This window comes from Lissotriton vulgaris, chromosome 2_1 (assembly GCF_964263255.1).
Source record: "Lissotriton vulgaris chromosome 2_1, aLisVul1.2, whole genome shotgun sequence".
Lineage (NCBI taxonomy): Eukaryota > Metazoa > Chordata > Amphibia > Caudata > Salamandridae > Lissotriton > Lissotriton vulgaris.
This window is the reverse complement of record NC_141687.1, coordinates 588599075-588622512: the sequence shown is the minus strand read 5'-3', so window position 1 is coordinate 588622512 and position 23438 is coordinate 588599075. Positions and strand designations below refer to the sequence as shown.

The 23438-nt window shown below is 48.7% G+C and overlaps 1 protein-coding gene and 1 pseudogene across 2 annotated transcripts in view; one reads left to right on the top strand and one right to left on the bottom strand.

Moving 5' to 3' along the window:
- Nucleotides 1-23438, bottom strand: part of LOC147730798 (protein phosphatase 1 regulatory subunit 12B-like) — a 654976-nt gene that overhangs the window by 102557 nt on the left and 528981 nt on the right. The window lies entirely within an intron of this gene.
- On the top strand, nt 3174-4653 carry LOC147730799 (tubulin beta-4B chain pseudogene; annotated as a pseudogene).

Here is a 23438-nt window from a genome sequence, read left to right as displayed (position 1 = left end):
GCATAGGTGCGGCCTGCTGCGCAGGAATGAGAACTGGCACATCCTGTGTAGATGGTGGTTGCAAAGTAGTTAGCCTCAGGATAGTCTTTGTAATAATCATGGAGCATCATGCATAGGTCTGTGATCAACAAAATGGGAATGTTTATGGAAGGCTCTTGAGAATGTTGCAGCTCATCCTCCTGTTGTTCATATGGATAGTGTTCTAGCAATACGTCCAAGCGTTGAGCGCTGGTAGGTCCTGCATCAGAGAAGGAATATTTGCCTTCTTGATAAGTAGATGGCTCATCGAGTGCCTCATATTCCTCTGAGTCATGGCACTTGGCTCTGAGCTGTGAGGGGCTAAAAGCAGAGCCATACAGACCATCACCCTCTGATCCCTGGAAATCCAGGAGACGAGTAGGAGGCAATGGAGAATTTTTTTTAGAAGTCCTGCAGAACAGATGTAATTACCTTTGGAAGGGCAAAGTATTTTTCCCTCGTCGGTGGGCTCATTGACTGGATCACAAACGTGGTCGTCAACAGTAGAACTGAAGGTGGCGCCTGAAGAGAAATGCTAACGGAAGGTGTAGAGACAAGCTGGACCATTGACGGTAAAGCTCTTGTCGACAGACTATCCTAAAGCTGTTGACAACAGTGACACAACCACTTCCGTAGTCGCCTTGCCCTTTGAAATCGCCATCGATGGTGCGCCTGATCCTGTGGAGACAGGTCAGAGACGGCGAGTGCTTTGTCTTTGGAGTCATCGACGGGTGGATTTTTCCTGACGAAAAATACCTGAAGGTAGAATGAGGCATGGATGCCAGTGCTGCAGAGCCAGTTCTTTGGTGTGAGGAAAAGGGACCGGGTTGGTCTTCTTTAGCCCTCTTTTCTTCAGTCCTTTCTTTACTTTGAGATCTAGATTTATAGGATCTCTATGCGAAAAGAACCATCGTCCTTTCTTTTTTTGAAGGAGGTATGGGGCTTCTCCTCACCTAAAGAGTCAGAGTTCTTAGTAGCCGTCTTCCTTTGCAGCCAGGGTAGCAGCCTACCCTCACGGTATTTGAAGATTGTTGTGGAAAAAGTACAACAGTACTTCCTTTCTTTGGGCTTGTGTCTGAATACAGGCAATAAAGGCGCTCGTTATGTGGGTCTTCAGAATAAAGTCTGGACTTTCCACAAGTGTTGCACGGCCTAAACAATCCTTTTTAAGACTCTGACATTATGAAGAAAACAGGCCCACACACTCCCAAACTGCACCTCAGATGAAGAGATGAACTGCAAGCTGGAAGTTCAAAAGGGTAACAGTAGAAACCCTGTGACTGAGCAGCGCTCAGGGAGACTCCCTAACACGACATGCTGTAAGAAATCTGAGGTATGGTGGCCCTGCAGGTGATGGGAGACTCTATGGTTTATTCACGGACTGGCTGAAGAGGGGTTGTTTTAAAACAATAAAAGGATGCTAAGGGCTATTGGATTTTAATTGGAATTGAGGTTAAAGCTTTAATACTGCTGTTTTACTGTTACTGTGTGACTCCCACCATGACGATGGGGAATATTCAAGCATGTGGATCTATAAAAGATACAATACTGGAGAACAAGGTTCCACCCAAAGCCATTGTTAGTTTTCACAACTTATCTTAATGGCATCAAACAAAACTGATAAAGTGTTATACTCTACAGTACTAGGCACTCAATGACATTCTGGTCCTCACCTATTTAGGGAAACTGAGGATCTTGGTCCTAAGCACGGTTGGGGCTGCTGGTTGAGAAACGCGACTTCAGTAAAGTCGCCCTCCTGCCATTTAACCACTTGAAAGATTTTTTTACATCACCCAGAAACATGTACCGCCCTCGATGACCACCTGGTTCTTTAATACTTTGGCTAAAACAATGGCCCGGTTCTCCTTCATGTGTTTAAGCTCAACACACACTAGTTTAAGTACAAAAAGGCTGTTCACAATTACAGAGTAAAACAATAAATAAACTGACAGTCTGAATATCGATTGAATTAACTCTTTCCCAGATGATCTGGATTTTGTTACCCAGGGCAGAATTCTATCAAGAGCAACAAAAAAATGTCTGTCTTACCTATTGCCATTTATAAGCTGCTTGTCAGAAACCAGAGGAAGGAAAGAGAAAATCCCAATGTAGTTTTGTATGATGAGAAATTGCCAGTGTTAAAGCATGGCTTAAAACTTTAGTCCGTGTTTGTCTTTTGAAGAAAGAGCCCTACAAACTGTGCAGTAAAAAGAAATTCGGCTCCTCACAAATACCGGATTTACGTTTCAGGAGGTTTAAATTGGCAAAATAATTGTGGCTTTTATCTAATGTTTTATTTACTTTTTCTGTGTGCCAAGAACACTTGATTCAATGCTAACCAAACTAGTAGCCTCAAGATGAATGATGAGCAACATGAATAAAAAATATAATGCCAGCTGAGCTAGCTTGAAAAGTTCCCTCTTTGAGGTTGCTTGTGTGCTGGTGTCACCTAAACTCAGCCCCAGCCCCAAGCTTTGGTTATGGGGAGCCACAGTCAATCCGCTAGATGCTGCACTGTTAGAAATGTCACTAAGAAAATTTCTGCTTTTTACCCTCAACTTGAATTGAGAGGTAGGAGGGAGAGGGGGAAGAAGGATGTGGCACTATAGCCAGAGCAGCAGCCTACTGAACTGAGGAACAAAGGGTTTGGAGTCTCTGTATTGCCTCAACATCCTGTGACTCAAGGCAAATCCATAATCTTCTGGTTTTAAAGAAAAAAAATGAATGAAAACTTGTGTACATTAACTGTTGCTCATGTAAAGAGCCCCAATACCTACGGGTGGGGTCGAGTTTGTGCTAGTCAATGGGTGGGCGAAAAGCCAATTTTTAGAGGTTTTTTTGAAAGATACAAAAAATTGTTCCCATAACGACAGCGCGTGCGCTGAATGAAGGCTTGACTAAAAATGGAAAATGGAAAGAAGACAAGTGTGTAATGATACTCCACTTTACTGCAGTAATGGTTAAGGTCATCTTAAAAGTGTAATATCCTTGCTTCCAGACAGATTAATGTTTTTTTATAATACTGTAAACCCTCTTTTGCATGCCTTAAGAAGAAATGTTAAAAAGGCAAAGAAGTATATCACGGGTGGGTGGCGCAGGCGGTCGCAGCGGTGTTTGGAGCTGCTGCTTCTTCTTGGTCTAAGCGCGCGGCCCATCAACCAATCATGAGGGAGATTGTGCACCTGCAGGCAGGACAGTGCGGCAACCAGATCGGGGCCAAGTTTTGGGAAGTACTCCGCGATGAGCATGGCATCGACCCCACGGGTACCTACCACGGAGACAGTGATCTTCAGCTGGAAAGGATAACCATGTACTACAATGAAGCATCAGGTGGTAAATATGTACCCAGGGCCATCCTCGTCGATCTGGAGCCAGGCACTATGGACTCCGTGCGGTCGGGACCATTTGGACAGATCTTCAGACCAGATAACTTTGTCTTCGGTCAGAGTTGTGCTGGCAACAACTGGGCTAAAGGTCACTACACAGAGGGTGCTGAACTTGTGGACTCTGTCATGGATGTAGTGCGCAAGGAGTCTGAGAGCTGCGACTGCCTACAGGGCTTCCAGCTGACCCACTCTCTGGGGGGTGGCACCGGCTCTGGCATGGGCACGCTGCTCATCAGCAAGGTCCGTGAAGAGTACCCCGACAGGATCATGAACACCTTCAGCGTGGTGCCATCTCCGAAGGTCTCGGACACAGTGGTGGAGCCCTACAACGCCACCCTGTCTGTCCACCAGCTAGTCGAGAACACCGACGAGACCTTCTGCATTGACAACAAGGCTCTGTACGACATCTGTTTCAGGACCCTTAAGCTGACCACCCCTACATACGGAGACCTGAACCACCAGGTCTCTGCCACCATGAGCGGTGTCACCACCTGCCTGCGCTTCCCCGGCCAGCTCAATGCTGACCTACGTAAGCTGGCTGTCAACATGGTGCCCATTCCCCGTCTGCATTTCTTTATGCCCGGCTTCGCCCCTCTCACCAGCCGCGGCAGCCAGCAGTACCGTGCCCTGACTGTGCCAGAGCTGACACAGCAGATGTTTGATTCAAAGAACATGATGGCAGCCTGCGACCCCCGCCACGGCCGCTACCTCACCGTGGCCGACATCTTCCAAGGCCGCATGTCCATGAAAGAAGTGGACGAGCAGATGCTCAATGTTCAGAATAAGAACAGCAGCTACTTCGTGGAGTGGATTCCAAACAACGTGAAGACCGTGGTGTGCGACATCCTGCCCCGGGGCCTCAAGATGGCTGCCACCTTCATCGGCAACAGCACAGCCATCCAGGAGCTCTTCAAGCGCATCTCCGAGCAGTTCACCGCCATGTTCCGCCTCAAGGCTTTCCTCCACTGATACACCGGCGAGGGCATGGACGAGATGGAGTTCACCGAGGCAGAGAGCAACATGAACGACCTGGTGTCCGAGTACCAGCAGTACCAAGACGCCACTGCAGAAGAGGGCGAGTTCAAAGAGGCGGCTGAGGAAGAAGTGGCATAAATCTCCACACTAATAACAATGGACCATACTGCCAACACTGGCATGAACTTAAACGCTGGGCCAACTAGCATCCTGCTGGTGACTGGTCGGCTCTCGTTCAGGGATGCTGGCTTTGTGCAATATGGTTATTGCTGCACTGCATTTGTCATTTCCTATTTGTGGATGCCCGGTCTAGTAGTCCAGACTAGTGCTCGGCCTTTTAGCATGAGTTGACCACACCCTTCTCCCTCTTCCCCCTGGTTGCGTTTTACAGTCTGCCAGACTTCGGTCTTACCATTGTTTGGTCGGATACTGGGAGCGGCTTGGGACCGCGTCGGTCCAGAATTATTCTTTAGGGGAGTTCTTTCAGATGCGCGTTTCTGTTTACAGTCAATAGTTCAGTGAGCAGGCTCCTAGTCAACACATCCTGGGTGGAGTGCTTGAGAGGAACCCCAATTTATTTTTTTGTTTCCATGTAGCTTATCTCTAGGCTGCTTGCTAACCTTTCCTGTCCCTTCCCTGTCACTCCTGTTTCGTTCTTTCACTCGTTTCTGTTGTCTGGCTCAAGTTCCAGCATTGTTTTCACTGTTTCAGAGCATCTGTCCTGTATGGTGTGGTAGTAGGAACTGAGAAAGCAGTCACTTGTGAATCATGGTGTCACGATTGAACCTCACATGCGAAGAAGCCTGTTGAACCATGGGTGGGGTTGGGTGAACAATTGAGATCGTAAGTACTTAAGACGCCTCCATGTGACCACAATTAAAATGAGATCAAGTGCTAAAAAAAAAAAAAAGGCAAAGAAAAAGTTAGGCTAAACCGGATACAGTATTGTAAAAAAAACTTAAAGATAACTGAAAATTAGAGTTTTTGAACCATGCTGTGTTATTGTGGCTGTCTAGTACCATGGCTCTATGGCAGTTTAGAACTGATGTGTGGCTGTGGTATTGCGTCATGATCATTTGGCATTATGGACCTTGGGCACAGTAGTCCGGCATTATGGCTTACTGGGTTAGCAGTGCCAGCTATTGGGTATCCTGGCCTCAAACGCCTATAACATCATGACGTCTGATTTAAAGCCTGTGGCACCAAGGTTAGGATGGGGGTCCTTTTCATATCATGGCCTCTTGATGCGGAAAGTCTCTCAACTTCATGGTCTCTAGAAGATTTGGGCTGAGTAACCGAAGTCATGGGATCCCGCTCAACATCATTAGCTTCTACTCGACATCATGGATCTCTGCTGATGCTTGTAGAATTGACAAGAGCTATTCACTTTTACTTTTCATTAGTGATGGAGGGTTTTTTGGTGAGATTTAAAGAACACCCACATTTGGCGATGTCCAACACACACTTAACAAAATGTATGACAGAGTGAAATTTCATAACCCCGCCCCATGCTGACATGGAAGGAGTAGTTTCTTACCTGTAGCTCCAGTTCTGTAGTAGGGGTATCTCGGTTATAGTCATAATCTAGTGAATAGTCCTACCCGTGTGTGTGGACCCCGGAGCAATCAAAAACAATATCTTAAGCGGTCTTCTTTGCAGTCCTACATAGACACTTAAGGGAAAATCAAAGACAAATAATGCAGCCTATAATACAAGGCTACACTGGCCAGTACTTCAACTTAAAGTGAAAAGGATAGCCAAATTAAAATCAAATTTTACACATATTGCCAAGTTTCCCCCAAAGAGAAACTTCCCTTCACTAAAATCCTTGAAATGATAGAGAGGAAGGGTTGGACAGACAAGCCCCCACAGACTGCCATTATGTGTCTGGAAAAGGGATACCGTGCCTTTAAGGAACTCTCCAGAGACCCTCGGTATCCCAGGATGCAAAGCAAAAGTCCTTTTACTTTCAGTTCTTTTTGAAGGTGTATAAAGCAAGCCAGTAGCATACAGAACATTATCATTTTCTCCACAGGGGAGGAGGGCGGGCGCTTATGACTATAACAGAGATACCCCTACTACAGAACTGGAGTTACAGATAAGAAACTACTCCTTCTATAGTAGGGGACCTCTGTGTATAGTCATAATCTAGTGACTAAAATGGCAAGCCCATCCCAACAACCAATACGGCGGTGGAGGAAAAAGACAATACCACAACTGTGCAAACAGATTTCTCAACAAAGCCTGCCAAACCTGAGCATCTGCCCTGGCATCAGAGTCCAGACAGTAGTGCTTAGCAAAGGTATGGACAGACTTCCAAGTGGCAGCCCTGCAGATGTCTGCAATGGTAACATTACGTAGCAAAGCCGTTGTCGCTGCTTTGCCCCTGGTAGAATGAGCGTTAGGCTTACCCCCTAAGGTCTTGTTTGCTTTCTGATAACATAACTGGATACAGGACACAATCCACCTCGAGATGGACTGTTTTGAGGTGGCAAGAACAGTCCTGACCGACCCATAACTGACAAACAATTGGTCTGACCTATGAATGTCCTTGGTCTTAGCCAAGCAGAATTTCAACACCCTTCTGACATCCAGGGAATGTGGAGACCTTTCCGCTGGAGTGGAAGGATTTTGGAAAAACGTAGGTAAAGTTATAGTCTGATTGACATGGAAATCAGAAATCACCTTAGGAAGGAACTTAGGGTGAGTACGCATCACAACCTTAGCAGCATGAAATACATAAAAGGTTCTTGGCAACACAATGCCTGAATTTCACTCAATGTAATGGCTACGAGGAAAGCCGCCTTCCACAATAAGTGCTACAGTGAAGCCTTATGAATAGGTTCAAAAAGTTCCTTCATTAACCTGGACAGCACCACATTCAGCTCCCATGAAGGCGAAGGACTCCGAACAGGAGGAAACACTTTCTTCAATCCTTCCAAAAAATCTTTAATCACAGGGATCTGGAAGAAGGATGTCTGTGAAGGGCATTTCCTGTACGCAGTTAATGCTGTGAGGGGAACCTTAATAGAATGAAAATTAAGGTCAGACTGAGCCAAATGCAAAAGAGATGGAAGAATGACATCTTCCTTACAGGTCGTCGGATCATAGTTCTTGGAAGTGCACAAGATGCAGAACCTCTTCCACTTGTAGGCATAGGAAGTCCTAGTGGAAGTTCGCTTAGCCTCCTTGAGTATATTCATGCAATTGTCAGGCAGATTCAGGTGTCCATATTGCAGGAGCCATGCCGCCAAACTCAACGATGAGAGGTTGGGGTGCACCATCTGCCCCCCGAACTTCGTGAGAAGGTCCGGCCGACAGGGCAGCAGCAGGTGGGGTAGGAGAGACCCGTGAAGCAGGCCCGTGAACCACCACTGTCGGGGCCACTCCGGAGCAATGAGGATCATCCGTGCTCTGGACTGAGACAGTTTGATAGGTACCGCTGGAATCAGGGGAGTGGGCGTAAGAAAGCTGTTCGACCAGCTGATCCATAGCGTGTTCCCCAGGGTCCCCGGTTGGTAATTCCTGGAGGCAAAGTCTCTGCATTTTCTGTTTTCTGCTGTGGCGAACAGATCTACGTCGGGAGTGCCCCACCTGTCGAAGATGTTTCCTAGCACTTCGTAGTTTAGAACCCACTCTTGGTTTTCTTGCACCAACCTGCTGAGTGCATCCGCCTGAGCTTTCTGCACACCTGGCAGATGAGTAGCCGTTATAGTCAGTCCTCTGGCTAGCAGCCAGTGCCAGATCGCCTGCGCTTCCTGTGACAGTGTGCGCAATCTCGAGCCCCCCTGCTTGTTGAGGTAATACATTGTGGTCGTATTGTCCGTCTGTACATGCAAGGAGTTGTTCTGGAAGGACGGATGAAAGGCCTTCAGCGCCAATTGAACAGCTCCGAGTTCCAGGAAATTGATGCGATACGTGTATTTCTCCGGGGACCACCTTCCCTGGATCTGTAGATGGTCTGAATGCGCTCCCCAGCCGTGGAGAGAAGCATCCGTGAAGATAGTCCGAATGGGAATGTCCTTGTGGAATGGAACCCCTTTGAGGAGATTCTCTGCTGAGCACCACCATCTCAGGGACTGTTGAGCGTGAAAGGACAGCCGGATCATGTTATACCAGCTCCCCTGCCTCTGGTCCACTGATCCTCCAGACATTCCTGCAGCGACCTCATGTGGAGGCGTGCGTGTGGAAGATGCAAGAGGCCATCGACCCCAGTAGAGAAGACACCGTCCTCACTGTCATAGATGGAACAGCTATGAGAGCCTGAGCATTCCGAAGGATCGATAAGCGTCTCTCCTCCGAAGGAGACACGGTTGCTGAAAGAGTACCGATGGAGGCTCCCAAGTACTGTACGCACTGGAAAGGAGTCGGAACAGACCTGGACAGGTTTATGTGCAATCCCAGTTGGTTCAACAGAACGGCCTTACTGTTGAAGTTCAATTAAGCTTCCTGGAAGGTGGAGGCTTTGATCAGCCAGTCCAGGTATGGGTAGACAAACACCTTGTTCTTTCTCAGGTGCGCTGCCACCACCGCCATGCACTTTGAAAAAGTCCTGGGTGCAGACTTCAGTCCAAACGGTAGTACGGTGTACTGATAGTGATTGGCGCCGACTAGAAAGCGCAGGCACTTCCGGTGTTTCCGTGCAATGGGCGCATGGAAGTACACATCCTGTAGATCTATTGCAGACAGCCAGTCTCCCCTTTGTAGCGGAGGATAAATCTGGTGCAAAGACAGCATGCAAAATTTCTCCCTGCGAATCCATTTGTTTGCTTGTGGCAAATCCAGAATGGGCCTGAACTCGTTCTTGTCCTTCTCGTGCACCAGGAAGAACCGTGAGTAAAGGCCCTTTCCCCTTTGAGACAAAGGGACGTCTTCTAACGCCCTTTTTCCTAACAGGGTATCGGCCTCCGCTTGAAGCTCGCGCAGCTGGAACTGCGAGCGAACCGGTGGGATTGTTGGAGGAGGGCTGCCAAAACGAAGACTGTATCCACTGCAAACAATATTCAGCACCCACTTGTCCGGAGTAATTTTTCTCCACTATGCCAGGTAATATTGTATGCTTCCCCCCACCGGAGCGGGTAAAGGACGAGGGGGAAGTAGCACCTCAGTTCTTAGACCCAGCCGGGGCCTTGTTCGTCGAGGGGGACTGCTGGCCTCCTCTGCCCCTCCGACGCTTCTGGTACTGCTGCTGCTGTTGTTGCTGCTGGTCTGGTGGAAGACCTTGTCCTCGCTTCTGGGAACCATATCTCCTCTGGAACGGACGGAATTACTTCCGTTGTTCCTTAGGTTTCTCCAAACCAACGGCCTTCAATGTCTGTTTCTGTCTCCATGCGGGCCATTTCCTCATCCGCATGCTTACCGAAGAGCGTCGACCCAGACAACGGCAAATTTGCGACTCTCTGCTGCGCCTCCGGTTTGAGATAGGTAAGGCACAACCAGGAAATGTGTCTTAAATTAATGCCATGGCAATCACCATGAGCCGCCAGGAGAGAGGCGTCCGCCGCAGAGCTGATGACTTGATTGGAGACCATCATGCCCTCGTTCAATATCTCCTGAAAGTCTTCCTTCCTATACCTCGGGAGGAGCTCGAGAAATTGTTGCAGAGATTCCCACAAAGCACGGTCATAGCGACCCAAGAGCGCGGAGGCACTCGTCGCTTTCATTGATGGGACAGCCGTGCCGCAAACCTTCCATCCTGCTGAATCCATCTGACGGCTCTCCTTGTCTGGAGGCACCGTAGAAGACGGAGCAGTAGCATGCTGTTTTTTGGCTGCTGTCACGATGACAGAATCCGGTACAGGATCTGACCTCAAGAACGCCGGATCAGAATCCGGGGGCCTGTACTTCTTTTGCAGCCTAGATGGAGCCGACTTCACCGAAGCCGGGGTCAGAAACAGCTCCATGGCCGGTTCCTTCAGTCCTGGCACCAAGGGCAACAACGGGCGAGACAGATGCCGTTTCTGCAAAGTCTCAAAGATCACAGAGGTAGATGGTGTGGGTACCGTCAATGTGATCCCTAACTTCGCTGCCCCCTTTAGCAGCACCTCCTGAAACGTCACGATGTCGTCCACAGGTGACACCCTCGTAACCCCGATAACATTGGAGAATACCCCGGTCACTCGAGGAGCCTGTGTACCGGGACCGCAACCTGTCTCTCCGATGGCAGTGACGAGACCTTGTGGAGGAGTGGTGTCTACTGCGAGTGCGATCCCTTCCTCTAGACCTTGATCTAGATCTCCTGGGCTTCGCTGGAGCCGCCGGTCTCAGAGGAGGCGGAAGTGTAGGAGCCGGAACCTCAAGCCGAGGTGGTGGAGATCAGGGAGGCGGTGGAAGAGGAGGCAGGAGGGGTAGTGGAAGGGGAGGAGGAGGAGGAGGAATCGTCGCTGGAGGAGGAGGAAGCCGTGGAGGAGGCATCCTCGGAGGCAGCGGTGTAGGCGTCCTGGGCCTAGAAGGTGAGTAGGTTTGAGAATACTCTGAATCCGGTGACCTCACTACTCTCCTCTTCTTCTGAGAAGGGTTCAAAGAAGATGTCCTAGAGGCAGACCTCTTTTTGGACAAGCGCTGGTGCCGCCGCGTTCGGGAGCTCGCCGATGAAGATGACAGACTGATCACTGAGGCCTGGGACACTGTCCTGGTCCTTGAACGTCTCCTCGACGTCGATTTTTCCTTCCTCGACGACGACCTCTTCGACTTTCTACTCCTCAACGTCGATCTTCTAGACGTCGATGCACTCCTCGACATCGAACGTCGTCTCTTCGACGCCGACTTGCCTCTTCTCGACGTCGACCGTCGTGTCGATGTTGACGGCGAACGGTGGTACAGCCTCAATGGCGAGCGTAGTCGCCTCCTTGACTCATCACGACGTCGATGGTGTGTCGACGCTGGTGAAGTCCTCGATGTCTACCTCGTCCGAGGTCTCGACGTCCTGCCTCCCGACGTCGAGCGGCGACGCCACTTGGACCCAGAGCCCTGGATCGACGGAGAGCAGATGGTGGTCATACCGCTCGACACCGATGTCGAAGCTATCGACGTCGACCGGGATCTGTGCCTTTTCCGGGCCTTTTCTTGACTGGGGAGCCCCCCAGAGGCCGAAGCAAGGGCAGAGGATGATGATAGAGTCCCTCCATGCCCAGAAGTCCCACTTTGTGCCTCATGTCTCCTTTGCTCCAGGCCTTGGAGACAAATCTTCTCCCTGTCACGCAGGGTCCTCCTGGGGAAAGAGTGACATATCACAGGAGTCAGGGACATGGGTGGAAGGGAGACAGAGTATGCATACTCTGTGGGGGTCAGATTTAGCCTTCTTCCTACCACACTCAGGGCACTTGTTGAATAAAGCTGGCATTTTCGACAGACAGAAGTGGTAAAACTGGATAAAAACACAGCAAATGGAAGAGGAAGACCCTAGACGTTGAGTGAAATACTCAAAAAGGGAGAGCTCAGTACTCCAGGGTTCTGCTAGCAGGACCCTCGGTATCCCAGGATGCTGTGCATCCTGGGATACCGAGGGTCTCTGGAGAGTTCCTTAAAGGCACGGTATCCCTTTTCCAGACACATAGTGGCAGCCTATGGGGGCTTGTCTGTCCAACCCTTCCTTTCTATCATTTCAAGGATTTTGGTGAAAGGTAGTTTCCCTTTGGGGGGAACCTTGGCAATATGTGTAAAATGTGATTTTAATTTGGCTATCCTTTTCACTTTAAGTAGAAGTACTGGCCATTGTAGCCTTGTAATACAGGCTGCATTATTTGTCTTTGATTTTCTCTTAAGTGTCTATGCAGGACTGCAAAGAAGACAGCGTAAGAGATTATTTTTGATTGCTCCGGGGTCCTCGCATATAGGCGGGACTATTCACTAGATTATGACTATACACAGAGATCCCCTGCTACAGAAAAGGTAGGATAGTGTAAATGGAAAAGGTAGGTCAACTGGACTTATGACTTGACCTGTGGTGCACCTTACTGTCATGTGGTAGGTCTGAATGTCTGGATCCATTGCTTGAATTTCTGGCAGCCATGATGGTATCCTTCCTGAATGTATTTATATCTGTAGAGATGAAAAGCATACTTGCCAGACACTCTGCTGGTGCAGACAGGTCTTGCCCTGCAGCCATAATATAAATCTTACATCCAAAGAGAATTCAATGTGTTTGCTGCTTCCATATCAGTACTGCTAGTATGCAATTTCTCATTGACATGCTGGCAGAACAAGGATTGATCATTGTGCAGCATGTCCAAAATCTAAACCTCGAGGCAAAATAAGTTTCTCAGCTCTTACCCTTGGCACTGGAAAATGGATACGACAGTCAGCTGTCTAAATTAGAAGTCGCTATATGGAGGCATCTATCATATGATGACATTTGCTCCTTTCTTGAGAATGACTTTATATTGTGAGCCCTGTTTACATGTGTGTTCCAGAAACAACGTTATCATAAACCAAATTTACCTAAAAAAAAAATTGGTAGCATTGTTTCTATGTTGCTGTATTGGGAAAGTCAAACGGATACCTCTCTTCCAGACTTCCAAACCCTAATAGGTCTTCCAGGGGATAATGTTTAAGGAGTGCCTGTTTTGACTTCATCCAGTGTAATAAAGCCATGCTAATCATAATTTTTCCCGACTCAATACCTTTCTGGAGTGTGACTTGGGGTCTCTTCTAAGAGAGGGTTGCTGCATTCCACTCCATCTGAAAAAACTTTTTTCACCCTTTTCTTCTTTCACATCCACATGTAGGGAATGTGGGAAGGGTTGATTGTGGGTGTGCATTGTGATAGGAGTCGGAGGAAGCCCTATTTTCCAAGCTTCCCAAAAATTCTCCATTGCATGCTTCCAGGAGTCTAGGAAATTTACAAGAAACCGTATCATTGGGGGTCTGAATGTGTGTAAGAAATTGGATTATTATTTGTGGTGGGTGACTACCCACCTTAAGGAATAATAACAACTTTTATCAAGACAGACCCTGAAAGTCATTAAATAACCAAAGCTCAAAGCCCCGGCACCTATGGCACAGAACAGATAGGCTTAACATTGGGCAATGTGTAAAATATTTATGCAGTACCAAAACAGTAATAAAGTCAAAATGCAAAACAATAAAAAAATCCAAACCGAATTAGAAACAGAGTGAAATTTCCTAAAACAAGCATTTGCAATGCAATAGGTCTCGCATTTGCGAGAGTGTAAGCTATTATGGCATTGTAAATGACAATGCCTTTTATGTATGTTTTAAAAACCAACATATATTAATAAAAGGCATTGCCATTTACAATGCAAATAGCTGAAACTCTCACAACTACAAGACCTATTGCATTGCAAATGCTTGTTTGAATCTATATGCAAATATGGGCCACTTTTCTTATTATGTGATTCACTAATGGGGCCCGCTTTTATTTTGGTGCATGGTGCAAGGGGCTATTTCCTGCCCCAAGAGCGGCGGCGAGTTACCCTGACCTGCACATGAGAATGCTCTGCTGGTGAGGCATTCACACCTGATGTGTGCAGCAGGAAGGCCCAGGGTGTTTTGCGGGCTTGGCTGTACATGCGAGCCGGGCATAACGTTTTCGGGGCGGAGAAAAAGAGGAAACCAGGAACAACTTTCAGTAGCTACGGGAGTAGAAACACAGGCTGTAGTAGCGAGTGGGGCAAAAAGTGAGTGGGGTAAAGAAGGGGCAGAATGTAGAAGAAAAAAACGTATGAAGAGAAGAGTGTTGATAGAAAACAAACAGAGAAAAAAGTTTTGGGGGAGGGGCACGGTGGAAGCCACATACCGAGGACAGGGTGAGCAGAGAGGAGTTAGGAGACAGTCGAGGGGCTGAGGGGCGCTGTGCCTCCCTGAAGCTAGACTCTGAATGCCAAGACAAGTGGCTGAACAGACCTACATTAAGAAAGGGGACCCACTAGTACTTGGGGGTAGGGGGCTGGGGTGGGGCTGGTATGCCTGAAAGGTAAGGAGACAGGCAGTCCTGAGGAGGCCCTATATGAAGACGCAATGTGTACGGGATAGAAATGGAGGGGGCATACCTGGGATAAGAGGGCACTGACCGGCTTGTGTGAAATTTCACCCAGAATACAGCTGGAGCAGTTGGAGGAGACCGGCAGGTTTAGTGATTCTGTGTGCGAGTACCGGGCACATGTGAAGATCGGCCGAGCACGCTAATGCTGGCTGGTTTGTATGAGGGCGGAGGTCCTGTTCTGATGAACACGCTGTTGAGACCTATGTAGCTGTCCTCAATCCCTGGCACGTGTTCTTCCCTTCCTATGCGTCTCCCCCTGATAGGCTTTGGAACGTTGTAGTGAGTATCCCGCGGAGAGAAATAAAATAATTTGTGTCTTTGTATATATGTAGTGAGCACATGAGGTTGCAAACTAAAATTGTGCACCAAAGGAAGTATAACAAAATACGAACAGTAATAAAAAAAAAAGTATTATTGATATCGTATACAAAAAATGTAATAAAAAATTATATTTTTGTATCAAAAACAAAAAGTGCACAGAGTTATTATGTTTTTGGCTCCTTAAGCAACCTTGTTCAAAAATAGGCCTGTGATGTTGTAAGTCTATAGTTCTTGTATCTAGCAAAATTCTTTACCTAAAGTTATAAATCGGACTCACCATTGTACTGTATTTTTAATATCATTAATACGTTTTAAATTATTTTTGTAGCTATTCTCATCCCTGCGATGCAGTGTTAAGATTTTAAACTCTTTACTTCCCAGCTACTCACATCAACTTGGGTGCAAGTCGCCATCCTCAGCAGGTTAGATTGCTGCAATTCACTTTTCTTATATGTCTTATACTATTTGTCGGAGCCTCTCTGTCGTATTCAAGCAACAGCTACTGAACTGGTACTTTCAGTATTTTGATACGCTTCTTTGAACGCTGATTTGAACTCTTCACTGGCTACCTTTGTGAGTTCTGTTGAAATCTCTCTGCATTGTTCATAGAGCTGTCCATCAAACTGGCCTGCTGTTTTTACAGCACAAATGTGCACGGTATTGACCGCAGCAAACTTTGCAATCAGCCAACGCCAATTTGCTGGTTATCCCAAAGTTCAAAAAGACTTGAACGGGTGGTCACTTCTTTGCACAAGCTGCCCGCTCATGGTACAGTCTACCTTTATCTCTTTGCTCTATTAGTGATCTTTTTGCTTTTAGGAAGGCTCTGAAAACAATGCAAATGCTACTTACCAGTATGCATCTGTTCTTAGCATGTAGGGCTGCTGAATTCATATCTGTGCATAGATCGCCGCCTAGTGTTGGGTCCGGATGATTGCACATTGTTGTCCTGGAAGAGTCTTCGAAGTATCACGAGATAGGTGGCTCCTCCCCTGGACTACAGTGCGCATGGGCATCGCCTCCATCCCCAGATTGTTTTTAGCCATTGGCAGAGATGGAGTGAAGTATGTGAGTGATGACCATGCTATGAGCATATATATATATACATATGAATGAATACTGCAGCTGCTACAGGCGCCGGGGAGGAGGGTGGGCGATATGAATGTCAGCAGCCCTACATGCCAAGAACAGATGCATACTGGTAAGTAGCATTTGCAGTTCGAGGCATGTGGGCTGCTGAATTCATATCTGTGCATAGAATACATAGCAGTCCCTCCATTAGCGGCGGCCGCCCGTGCCAGCTGCAGCAGTCTGAAAAAGTGTTTTGAGAACAGCCTGACCAACAGCTGCCTGCTGTTTGGAATGCACGTCTACACAGTAGTGTTTAGTGAAAGTATGTGTGGTAGACCATGTGGCTGCTCTACAGATATCTTCTAAGGGAATGTTACCTAGGAAAGCCATAGAGGCCCCCAACTTCCTGGTGGAGTGGGCCCTTGGTGGGATAGTGAGAGTGCGCTTAGCTTTAGCGTAACAGATCTGAATGCATTTCACTATCCACCTAGCGATCCCAGCTTTGGAGATAGCGTTTCCCTTGTGGTGTGTGGCAAAAGCAACAAAAAGCTGCTTGGTTTTGCGAAAATCTTTCGTCCTGTCTACATAGTACATCAAGGCTCTCTTAACATCAAGGGTGTGGAGCATCCGCTCCGCCAGGGTCTCTGGGTTTTGGAAAAACACCGGCAACTCAATTGTCTGGTTTATATGGAATTGAGATACAACCTTAGGTAAGAATTTAGGGTTAGTACGGAGCACAACCCTGTTAGCATGTACCTGGAAGAAAGGTTCTTGGATGGTGAGCGCCTGCAGCTCGCTAACCCTCCGTAGCGATGTAATTGCTACTAAGAACGCAACCTTCCAAGTCAGAAACTGAAGCTCACAAGAGTGCAGTGGCTCGAAGGGAGGACCCATCAGCCTTGTAAGAACCACATTGAGGTTCCATTCTGGAGCTGGTGGGGTCCTTGGTGGAATGACTCTTTTGAGTCCTTCCAGAAAGGCCTTGATAGCAGGGACCTTAAAGAGTGACAGGTGTTGCCTATTCTGGAGGTATGCTGCCATAGCAGACAGGTGAATGCGGATGGAAGAGTACGCCAGATTGCATTGATACAGGTGGAACAGGTAACAAATGATGTTTTGAATGGAAGCATCTAGCGGGTCAATATCGTGGTTAACACAGTAGATGACAAACCTCTTCCATTTAGCCGCATAACAAGCTCTAGTAGTGGGCTTCCTTGCCTCCCGAATGATGTCCATGCAATCGGGAGGAAGATTGAGGTAGCCAAACTCTAGGACTTCAGGAGCCAGATCGCCAGGTTGAGCTGTTGCGGATCTGGGTGCTGAATGTCGCCATGGCACTGCGTCAGAAGGCTGGGAGTGAGATGAAGCCTTTGATGCGGCACCACGGAGAGTTCCAGAAACGTGGTGTACCATGGTTGGCGAGCCCACGTTGGAGCAACCAGGATGAGCGTCATCGAGTGCTGCCTGAGCTTGCGTGCCACCAGCGGTATCAGAGGTGCTGGGGGAAAAGCGTACGCAAATTTGCCTGACCAGTTCATCCACATCGCATTGCCCTGTGATTGCGGGTGTGGGAACCTGGCGGCGAAGCTTTGGCATTTTGCGTTCTCCTTTGTGGCGAACAGGTCTATCTCTGGATGACCCCACTTTTGGAAGTACAGTTGGAGTACTGATGGATGTATCTCCCACTCGTGCATTTGATGGCTGTGCCTGCTGAGCAGATCCGCCATCTGATTGTCCTTGCCCGGGAGATGCTCTGCCATGAGGAAGATGTTCCTCTGAATGGCCCACTTCCACATGCTCTGAGCCAGATGAGACAGCTGCGGAGAGTGTGTGCCTCCCTGCTTCTGAATGTAGTACATGGCCGTCATGTTGTCCGTCCGGATCAACACGACTTTGTTGCACAGATGTACTTTGAACGCCTTTAAGGCCATGAAGATTGCCATAAGTTCCAACACATTGATGTGCATCTTCCTTTGCTGTAGTGTCCAGAGTCCCTGCACTGTGTAATGGAGTACATGCGCTCCCCATCCCTGGAGAGAGGCGTCCGTTGTCAGGGTAATCTGTGGCACAGGCTCTTGGAATGGTCGGCCCTTGCAAAGGTTTTGTGGATTCCACCAATGCAGAGAGTTGTATGCCCGACCGCTCACCAACACGAGGTCTGTCAGTTGCCCATGAGCCTGAGTCCACTGACGTGCCAGGCACTCCTGAAGCGGACGCATATGTAGTCTCGTGTGCGGGACAATGGAGATGCAGGAGGCCATCATGCCTATCAACTGCATGAACACCTTCGCTGGAAGCGAGTGCTGAGGTCTGAACCGCTGGATCAGCGCCTGGATACTGGCGATTCTCTCTGAATTTGGCTGCGCAGTGGCTGCCAGAGTGTTGATTGTCGCGCCCAGATACTGTCGCACGTGGGCGGGCTGGAGATGGGACTTTGGGTAGTTCAGAGAGAATCCCAGATCGTGCAGGAGATGAATGGTGCGTGACACATGGTCGACGCACTGTCGTTCTGTCTTTGCCTGAATGAGCCAGTCGTCCAGGTAGGGGTAGACGTGGACGTTCTGGCGACGGAGATGCGCCGCCACAGTCGCTAGGCACTTTGTGAATACCCTTGGCGCCGTGGTGACCCCGAACGGCAGAACCCTGAACTGGTAATGCTGGTCTTGAATCGTGAATCTGAGATACTTCCTGTGGGAAGGATGCAGGGGTATATGAAAATATGCATCTTTCAGATCCAGCGTAGCCAGGAAGTCCCCCTGCTGAAGCAGGGGGAGCACTTGCTGCAACGTGAGCATATGGAAGTGCTCCGAGAGAATGTACCAGTTTAGGGGCCTGAGGTCCAGGATGGGCCTGAGGGATCCGTCCTTTTTGGGGATCAGAAAATACAGGGAGTAAACCCCTGTTCCCCGCTCTTGCAATGGAACGAGCTCTATCGCCCCTTTTTGCAGCATGACTAGAACTTCTTGCTGCAACAAGGTCAAGTGCTTGCCGGACATAGGACGGCTCCTTGGGGGTATGTTTGGTGGAATGGAAGTAAGTTCCAGACAGTAACCGTACTGGATAAGAGACTTGACCCACCTGTCCGTGGTGATGGATTTCCACGCTGGCAGGAACTGCTGGAGTCTCCCCCCGACCGGTGTTGTATGGTCGGGGGGCAGTGACAAGACGTCACTGCTTGTTGGCGGTGGTGGACCTGGAGCTGTTGTTTCCACTTCCCCTGCCCTTGACGTTATTGCCTCTGTAGCCACCTCTACCCTTGTTGTTATACGAGGTTTGGGTGTTACTTTTGTAATACTGTGTGGACTGCGATGCCTGACCCCTTGAGGTGCCTCTGGAATTGGAGCGGCGAAAGGAACCACCCCGAAACTGCTGATTTTGGAGGGCCCCCATAACTTGGCAGTTTCCGTATCTTTTTTCATTTTTTCCAGTGTCGCATCCACCTCAGGGCCAAACAGGTGGTCAGGATTAACTGTTTTATTCAGTATTGTAGTTTGAATGTCGGGTTTGAACCCTGAAATTCTAAGCCAGGCATGCCTTCTAAGCAACACACTGGTATTGATCGCCCTGGAGGCTGTATCTGCCACATCCAGTGCACATTTTATGGATGCATTCGTAATAAGCTTTCCTTCCTGAATCAGCATTTCTCCTGCCTCCTTGTACTGGTCAGGCAAGTGTTGCAGTAGTGATTCTAAGGTGTCATAATGAGCCCTATCATAGCGTGCAAGTAGGGCCTGTGTGTTAGATATTCTCCAAATATTAGCTGCCTGTGCAGCAATTCGTTTGCCTGAGGCCTCAAAGATCTTGGACTCTTTGTCTGGGGGAGGAGCGTCACCAGTGGTCTGCGAGTTCGCCCTCTTCCGAGCGTTGGAAACAACCAACGAGTCCAATGGCAAGTGTCCCTTGATGTATGTTGGATCCGAGGGCGCTGCCTTATATTTCCTGTCAATGCGAGGGTTGACGACACGCGCCCGGGTGGACTCCTTGAATACCTCCGTTGCGTGTTTAAGCACCCCTTTAAGCATTGGCAGCGTTTTGACCGACTTTTCAGCCACTGAGAAAGTGTCAAATAAGAAGTCCACGTCCACGGGGTCCGAGTGCAGCTCGACGTCGTGGTTAGCCGCAGCTCTCTCGATCAGAGCGTTGAAGGCCGCCGAGTCCTCTGTCGGTGACGTTTTGGCAGCAAAAAGGTGCGCGTCCTGGCCCGACTGCGGGTCCTCTGGGTCGCCTCCGGCCGACCAAGGTTCGTGCTCCTCCTCCGGATCAGAGTACGCCGGATAGTTGTACTCGGCGTCTTCCTCGTCCGCATCGCCTGCGGCGGAATGCGTTGGCGAGTGTCCCAGGGCTTGTGGAGACATAGGTTCTACCAGAGCCGAAGATTCCGCAGAGTCCCTTTTATTTTTGAGAGGGATCCGAAAATGTTCCAACACCGGCTCCGGAGTGATTTTCCTCTTGAGGAGAGACAGTTTCCCGGTGTTGGCGTCGATGATTACCTCACGACGTTCCTCTTCAGCAAGCGGCTGGAGCCGAAGCTTCGACACCACCAAGGCCGCTTTCGGTGTCAATACCTCCTTTGAGGGCCCGCCCTGTTTCGGCGCGAAGGCCTTCGGCGCCGACTTGGGTGGCAGGGTAAAACGGATAGGCGTTTGCGCCTTTGCAGGCTTCGGCGTGAGCTCAGGCGCCACAGTGTCCTGAGCGGGAACCACACTGTCCTTCCGTATCCGCTTCAGGGATTCCGCTACCTTCATCGTTAAGGCCGGAGAGGGCTTGACCGGCTCGAGCGATCTTCCCGCGTCGAGAGTCGGATCGACGGCAGGCACCTTCTTCGGGGCCGACGCCCCACGCGCCTTGTCCCCAATGGTCCTATGCGCGTCGTCGCCCTGACGCTTCTTTGGAGCCGTCTTCGGGTCCACGACCCCTTTCGGCGCCGACGCAGCCGCGTCGGTCGACTTCGCCCTCGGCGCCGACCCCGAGGGTTTCGGGTCGGCCATCTTGGCGTGGCTCTTCAAGTCGGCCATCTTGAATTTTTTGGAAGTTGACGCCTCCAGAGCCTTCTGCACCAGCGCAACTTTCACTTTCGGTTTCGCATCCGAGGGTGCGTGACCAGACGGCTTCACTTTCGTTTTCTTCAACGGGAGTGGCGTCTCATAAATGTCCGTGACCGGGCCCGGAGGCGGGGACGTAGGACTTATAAGTAGATCTTGGGTAAGGCCCGAAGGCGATCCCTCGACCTGGGCCGTATGAAGGGGATTGACCCCTGAGTCTGGTTGGGGATGCTCCTCCTCCGAGCTATCACCCACAGTGGCAAAAGCCCGATCGTCGTCCCCTACCTCGTCGGCGACTTCGTCAAAGTCCTCATCACCCGCGTCGTAGGTCTCCCCTTCGGACGCGGGACTAGATTCCGAACCTTGTACGTCGTCTCCGCCTTCAACAGATTCTTGGAATATGTCGTCTGGTGGGGGCGCCGCGGTAGCCGAGAACTTAGCCTGGAGCCTATTGGCCCGACGAATCTTCAGAGTCTTCTTGCACCGGAATTTCGAACACGCCATGCAGCTGTCTTCGTTATGGTCCGGTGACAAGCATGTATTGCACACGGGGTGCACGTCGAGGTGTGAATATTTGGAGTTACACACCGGGCCCTTCTTAAACGGTGTCCGCTCCATAGCAGAAGTGTAGTGTAGGCCCGTCCGCGCCGAAAGCACGCGGAAGGGTAGCAAGAGTTCGGAGCTGAGAGTCAGACAAGAAACCCGAACGCAACTATACCGACGCTCAGCCTAAAGACCTTTTGGTCTCGAGTAGAAAGTTGAACAACTATCGGTTCCAACAGAGGGAACCGAAACACATCCGAACCCAATGGCGGAAAAAAACAATCTGGGGATGGAGGCGATGCCCATGCACACTGTAGTCCAGGGGAGGAGCCACCTATCTCGTGATACTTCGAAGACTCTTCCAGGACAACAATGTGCAATCATCCGGACCCAACACTAGGCGGCGATCTATGCACAGATATGAATTCAGCAGCCCACATGCCTCGAACGCATGTATACTTGCAAGATATTAGCTTTTGCACACTTTCTGTTCTTTAGTGATAGCCAGTCCCAGAACACTTTTCTAGGTTTCAGCTGCGCTCTACTGATATAAATAATATTAGTATCAATCAATCAATTCTTTCTTTATTCGCCCTTCCAAAGACAGGTCATGAAATAATATTAGTAATAATTTGTACTCTGGTTTTCTACATTGGTCAGCTAGGCCTGCCACAGTTAAAAATAGCTTTTGGATACAAGTCACTGTAAGTACATGTTAACATTACATTTCTACATATCCTACTTTTAAATATAATGAAACCTGCCTTGTGGCCTACAAGGCATACAGAGGGGGTCATATTAATATTAAAAAGGGAGGTTTTGACTTTTCAAAAGGGTTTATGTTGACTGGTGAAATTGCAGTTTTTACACTGTACAGTCAGGCTACGCAGAGTAAGGCTGAAGTCATGTTTTACACTGCCACTATAGTGGATGGCACACCTGGTACTGCAGTCCCCTAATGACACTCAACTTACAGGCCCTAGATATATTTTGACCCTACATTGCACTTTACCTCTGGTTAGCTAGGTTAAACTGCAAGGAGTTCCAAAGCCAGAAGTATTATGAAGTTCAGTAAAAGGCGACAAATATGGTGACCACACAGAAATGGAGCATTTCCTACAATGTGTAATGGAAGAAATAGTGTGCAGCGCTTGTAATAATGGTACTTTGCATCATCCTACTTCCATTTCTAATCATTACTCTTTTTTCGTCTGAAGCATGTCAGTGGATGTTAAGGTCTTGATTACCAACTTCCTGAACTCTGTTGTCATCTTTAAAGTGTTCTTTGTCATGCTGAAGTGAGATCTTGAGTGGTGTCAACTGTGATGCAATAGGAATAAAGAGGTACAGAAATGACTTGTGGCACAGTCCTGGCTTGAAAAGTCTAAAATCTGTAGCTGCCACTGCTCTATCCTTGATGAGGTATTTATTCACGGTTGCTAGCTAGGAGTGAGTCATGAACACAATAGTCGATGACGTATCAACCGGTGACAATTTTAGCTGCAAGTTGTTTTTAAGTGCTGAGGGTGCTCTTATGGTTCCTGAAGGAATAGAGTTTATAGACTTCATAAAGGAGTCCCAGACAAGCTCCAAGGCAGGGGTCCCAGCAGTTTCCACCTCAGTGGCTCCTTTTTTTGGCACCTTTGTATGGAGAAACACTGTAAACCAATTATCCATTAGAAGGATAATGTCCATTCAGGGCAAATATCATAGTACTTCATTATTTTACTTTCAAATTCCTATCACAATTGAGGTCCTGTAGAACATGGTGAAGGTGCAAACATTAAATGCAGTGGCAACAAGGGTAATTTGGAATCATTTTTTGGGCTCCACAAGTTCGGTATAGTCACTACCGAGCTTTTGCTCACTTTCACCTTCGAATATCGCTCATAATGAAGAAAAATCCATTCCCCTAAACCAGTAACCCAGGGACAGAGCTCTCGGAACTCTGTCTTGGTAGGGGAGAGAGAATATCATCCCAAAGGTGAAAGGAATTAACCTGAAAAATGTCCTTATCTCTGGATGTATTACTGCTGGGATTCTTCAAAGAGCAGAACAGATTACCATGTGATGTTAAAT